Raw genomic sequence first — 5,621 nt, forward strand, 5'->3', positions numbered from 1 at the left:
CTATTTTTATAACTACAAAAATAGTTGTGGCAGTGGTATAACTACTATTACTAATTTGGGTGCTAACTATATGATTTACAAAACTAAAACAATTTGAAAGATTAAATAAACAGAAAAGAAATTGAAAAAGAAAAAGAAAAGAACACCAAAAATATTAAAATAAGGAGAGAGACCCCCGGGCCAACTGGGCCAAGTGGCCCAGCCAAACAGCCCAGCCGGCCACCCCATGGCCTATATGCCTCAACCCACCTAACCCTAGATCAATCCACTCTCTCTCGATCCCCCCATCGTTTCCCTCCCAGCGCCGCCACACACAACACGCACACACGCATGATGCCAGGGAGAGGGGCGCCCCTGTTCGATCCCCTCCTCCCGCACGCCCGTGCCCGATGCAAACCGCCGCCGGTGCCACCCCTCCCTGACTCCTCCATGCCCCTCCTCTCCCTCGCACGACGCCTGCCTGAAGCTGCGTCCTCGCCTCGTCTCCAACCCGATGCCGTCGCCCGTCGCCACCACCACGTCGCCTCCTCGTCATCCTCTCCGCCGACGTCGTCCCCGTCTTCCTCCTCACGCCCGCTGCCACGAACCCTGCAGCCCGTTGTGAGCTCCCCTTCTTTCTCCTCCTTCCCCTGTCGCCTCGCACACCGTCCCGAAGCCGCGCGCCCTGCCGCTTGCCTGCCACCGCGCTGCTCACCCATCGCCCCGCACGGCCACCTGCTGCTCGCATGCAGCTTGCTCCTGCTGCCCCGCGTCCCCGCCCGCACACCTTCGCGCCCACGACCGCGCGCCTCACCAAACGCAGTCCGCGGCCTCCCTCCCTTTTGCTGTTGCTACTTGCCGCTGCTGGCCGCTCCTGCGTCCTACTATTGCTGCTGCGCGACTGATGCTGCTGACCAGCACCGCCTCGCTCGCCGGCGTCGCAGCCGCCTTGCCCGACGGCCCTCGTGTCGCCCCGCTGCCTCGCTCGCTTCTCGCCGTGGCCGCACCGGCTCTGCCCGGCCACGCCCGTGCTAGGCCAGCACGCACCGGCAGCCGCGCCCTAGCCACCCAGCCCCGACGCCGCCCGGCGTGGCCTCGCCGCTGCCATCTCCGGCGCCCGGCACCCGCGCCGTGTCGGTACCCCCCTCCACGCTCGCTGGTCGTTGCCCAGGTCGGGCGCCTGCAACGCCCATGCGCCCGTTAGGCCTCGCTAGGCCTATGACATATGGGCCACAATGCCCTGCAAAATAAATTAAAAAAAGGTGAAAAAAGAAATGTAATATAAAAATATAATTAATGAATTAACTTAATTAATCTGGTTTAATTAAACTTAATTAACCTAAATATCTGATTAAAACTAACTAATCTGTTAGTTAGGGTAATGTGTCTATGACAGACGGGACCCACCGTTAGTTTGACCCAGTCAACACCTCTGTTGACTGATGACGTCATGATGACGTCAGCAAATACTATTCTGGATAATGTTGGATTAAATTAATTAGATAAATTCTAAAAATGATTTAAAACTTTAGAAAATCATATAAAATAAACCGTAGCTCAGATGAAAATGTTTTCTACATGAAAGTTGCTCAGAACGACGAGACGAATCTGGACACGCAACCCGTTTGTCCTCCACACACCCCTAACATATCAAACTCGCAACTTTCCCCCTCCGGCTCCTCTGCCCGAAAACACGGAACACCGGGGATAATTTCCTGGATGTTTCCCCCCTTCACCGGTATCACCTCATACCGCGTTAGGGCATGCCTAGCATCACGCTTTGCTTTGTCATGCATCGTTATGCATCTGTTTGCATTGTATTCACTGTTTCTTCCCCCCTCTTCTCTCGCTAGACACCAAGACCGACGCCGCTGCTACCTAGTACGACAACGGTGTTGACGACCCCTCCTTCTTGCCTGAGCAACCAGGCAAGCCCCCCCCCCTTGATCACCAGATATCGCCTATTCTTCTCTATATTGCTTGCATTAGATTAGTGTAGCATGTTACTGCTTTCAATTAATCCTATACTGCTGCATAGCCTGTCCTTGCTACTACTGTTGTTACCTTTACCTGCTATCCTACTGCTTAGTATAGGATGCTAGTGTTCCACCAGTGGCCCTACACTCTTGTCCGTCTTGCCATGCAATACTACTGGGTCGTGATCACTTCAGGAGGTGATCACGGGCATATACTATATACTTTACACTGTTACATTACCGGTGATACTGTTTGGAGATGGGGGCTGAAGGGGCAGGTGGCTCCATCCAGGTAGTGGTGGCCCTGAGTTCCCGACGGCCCCCGACTGTTACTTTGAGGTGGAGCGACAGGGCAGGTTGAGACCACCTAGGAGAGAGGTGGGCCTGGCCTTGGTCGGCGTTTGCGGTTACTTCAAAATAGCATGCTTAACGAGATCTAGGTATTTGATCTGAGTCTGGCTACTGGCCTATACGCACTAACCATCTACGCGGGGACAGTTATGGGCACTCGACGTCGTGGTATCAGCCGAAGCCTTCGTGACGTCAGCGACTGAGCGGTGCGCGCCGGGTTGGACCGCGTAACGCAACTTCCTTTGTAATGGAGGTTGCTAGGCCTGCTCTCCGGTCGCCCACGCAACGTGCAGGTGTGCAACGGGCGATGGGCCCAGACCCCTGCGCCATAGGATTTATACCGGCGTGCTGACCTCTCTGTTGTGCCTAGGTAGGGCTGCGACGTGATGATCTTCCGAGGCCGGGCATGACCCAGAAAAGTGTGTCCGGACAAAGGGGATCGAGCGTGTTGGGAAATGTGGTGCACCCCTGCAGGGAAGTTCATCTATTCGAATAGTCGTGATCTTCGGTAACAGGACGACTTGGAGTTGTACCTTGACCTTATGACAACTAGAACCGTATACTTAATAAAACACACCCTTCCAAGTGCCAGATACAACCGGTGATCGCTCTCTCACATGGCGACGAGGGGAGGATCATCGGTTAGGATTATGCTATACTATGCTACTTGGTGAACTTGCTATCTACTCTCTTCTACATGCTGCAAGATGGAGGTGGCCAGAAGCGTAGTCTTCGATAGGACTAGCTATCCCTCTCTTATTCTGGCATTCTGCAGTTCAGTCCACATATGATACCCTTATTCCATTTGATACCAATGCATACATATGTAGTGTAGCTCCTTGCTTGCGATTATTTTGGATGAGTGCTCATGGTTGCTTTGCTCCCTCTTTCCCCCCTTTCTATACCCGATTGCTGCGACCAGACGATGGAGCCCAGGAGCCAGACACCATTGTCGATGACGACTACTACTACTCAGGAGGTGCCTACTACTACGTGCAGCCCGCTGACAACGACCAGGAGTAGTTTAGGAGGATCCCAGGCAGGAGGCCTGCGCCTCTTTCGATCTGTATCCCAGTTTGTGCTAGCCTTCTTAAGGCAAACTTGTTTAACTTATGTCTGTACTCAGATATTGTTGCTTCCGCTGACTCGTCTATGATCGAGCTCTTGTATTCGAGCCCTCGAGGCCCCTGGCTTGTAATATGATGCTTGTATGACTTATTTTATTTGTAGAGTTGTGTTGTGATATCTTCCCGTGAGTCCTTGATCTTGATTGTACACGTTTGCGTGTATGATTAGTGTACGGTCAAATCGGGGGCGTCACAAGTTGGTATCAGAGCCGACTGCCTGTAGGAATCCCCCTTCCACACTCCTTGACCGAAGTTGAGTCTAGTCGATGAAAATTGTTTTACTAACTTGGCTGTGCGGCCCCTGGGCCCATGTCGCCATCGGATGTTATTAGGATCTTTTATTCCTCGATCTATACTCTGGGACTCTGATCTCTCTTCTATTCGGGTTAAATGATTTTCCTAAAATCTAACTCTAGGTTCTCGTTACCACTTCCTGCCGGAGAACCCTTTCATTACGGATGATCGACTGCTTCAACAGAAGATTCTAACAATACTCTTCGATATTTTCTCGAGACCTTGTGCCTGTTGCCTTTGCAATTCCCTACCACCGAAAAATCCTTATGGATAAATACTTACACCTGTCGTTCTTACTTTTATTCCCAGTTGGTCTTGTTATTACAAGGTATCCTGAAATACTCGTCGTTGTTTCGATAATCCTTTGAGCTTACTGCCTTGCTATTCTTTGTCACCTGAATACCCCTACGGATAATTCTCGCACTTATCGAGTATCGCTCATCCCCCAGTTGTTCATGTTTTTCACAATGGTCATCGAAATACTATTCGATCCTCCAAAAATCCTTAGTAGCTTATTGCTCTGCAATACTTGTCTGCTTGCATGATGGATGCTTTCCATATGTCTGGCAATATTCGTTAGTATCCTTAGGCACCATCATTTTGATCCCTTTGATCCAACATGAGTGCGAATGCACGCAATCATCAGTTGATCCTTTTAAATTATCTTTCCAGCTCAGACGTCATTTTAAACATGAGCTGGTTCTCAACAAATCCAATTGTCGTCGATTGTACCCCTAAGGCTATTCAACTTATCCATCCCTAATCAGAACATTGCTTCTGATCCCTTGATATTGAAAATCATAATTCCTTTGCATTTGAGCTCTGGATTAGTCATTTGTTTCCATAATCCAATGCCTTTGCATTGTTACTTCCTTTGGTTGTGTGCTGATGCTCACGTCAGCTCTGTTATGGACCGGCAGATCCTTTAATGGATTTTATCCGACAGCGTCCTTCATATTAAATAACCTTGTGAGCCTTCCCTCGGATACATAATGCCTTTGGTAAATTGTATCATCTACTTTCTCAACCTTGCTCTACTTTCGAGCTTGTGATATTTACTCTTGAAACTTGTGGTATATGTTTCTAAGAAGCCCCTATGGGTTGAACATATGCCTTCTCTAAACTGTGTGAACTAGAAAGTTTTCACGAGTCATACACTTCTGGTATTTTTTCGGATAAAATTTCAACACTACAACTTCTTCGAATGTGAGAAGTGAATGAAAGGTTATGCATTGGAGAAGTGGGAGTCGACCTTGAACTTTGTGTTCATGCCCATGGACACGATGTAGATCTTATCATTAAATCTTCTCTTAAATTAAACTATTCCTTTGGTATAAGTTCATCTTATATCCGGGATCTGGCCTTTTGCAATCGTGGTTCCGACCATGTTCTCCTTTAAATACCATTTCGCGTGCAAGTTTAAGCGCTTGTCTTCTGTAGAGCAATACCCCAGTCCAACCTCTACTTTGATCTGTCATCGAGTATTACCCCCTCTGGTATCTCAAGATTATCACGGAACTGCATAACTTCTTATGAGTTCTTCTTCAAGTATTATTTGACTTTCGTTGCATCATCATTTGACTTGATGTCATCGCCGACCGATTACATCTTCATGAAATCTCTCGACAAATGTGTCGTGGTCATCAGCAACATCCTGAGCTCTTCCAAGATATATATCGAATTCTTGATGAGAAATACCATCCTCGCCCCTCAATGGTTTGTGTTATCACCGACCACTTTATTGCCTTCCGTTCAACACAAACTTATTCATGTTTTGTGTTATACCTTGAGATCCTTGCTATCCAGCATTTGTTCTTCTTTACCTTGGAATGTTACCACCTTTTATGTCAAGAATGTCGCGGTAATTATACCACATCTTGAGAATTCTTGATAT

The 5,621-nt window shown here is 48.6% G+C and overlaps 1 long non-coding RNA gene across 1 annotated transcript; it reads left to right on the top strand.

The window, feature by feature from the left end:
• Positions 1-280: 280 nt before the first annotated feature.
• LOC147984857 (uncharacterized) lies at positions 281-3,508 on the top strand. Its single transcript, XR_015616270.1, has 3 exons — positions 281-600; positions 1,833-1,907; positions 3,229-3,508. It is a non-coding gene; the product is annotated as an uncharacterized LOC147984857 (long non-coding RNA).
• The last annotated feature ends 2,113 nt before the right edge of the window (positions 3,509-5,621 follow it).

Source organism: Triticum urartu, chromosome 2A, assembly GCF_056163025.1.
Source record: "Triticum urartu cultivar PI428250 chromosome 2A, HENAU_Tu73, whole genome shotgun sequence".
In the NCBI taxonomy this organism is placed as follows: Eukaryota; Viridiplantae; Streptophyta; class Magnoliopsida; order Poales; family Poaceae; genus Triticum; species Triticum urartu.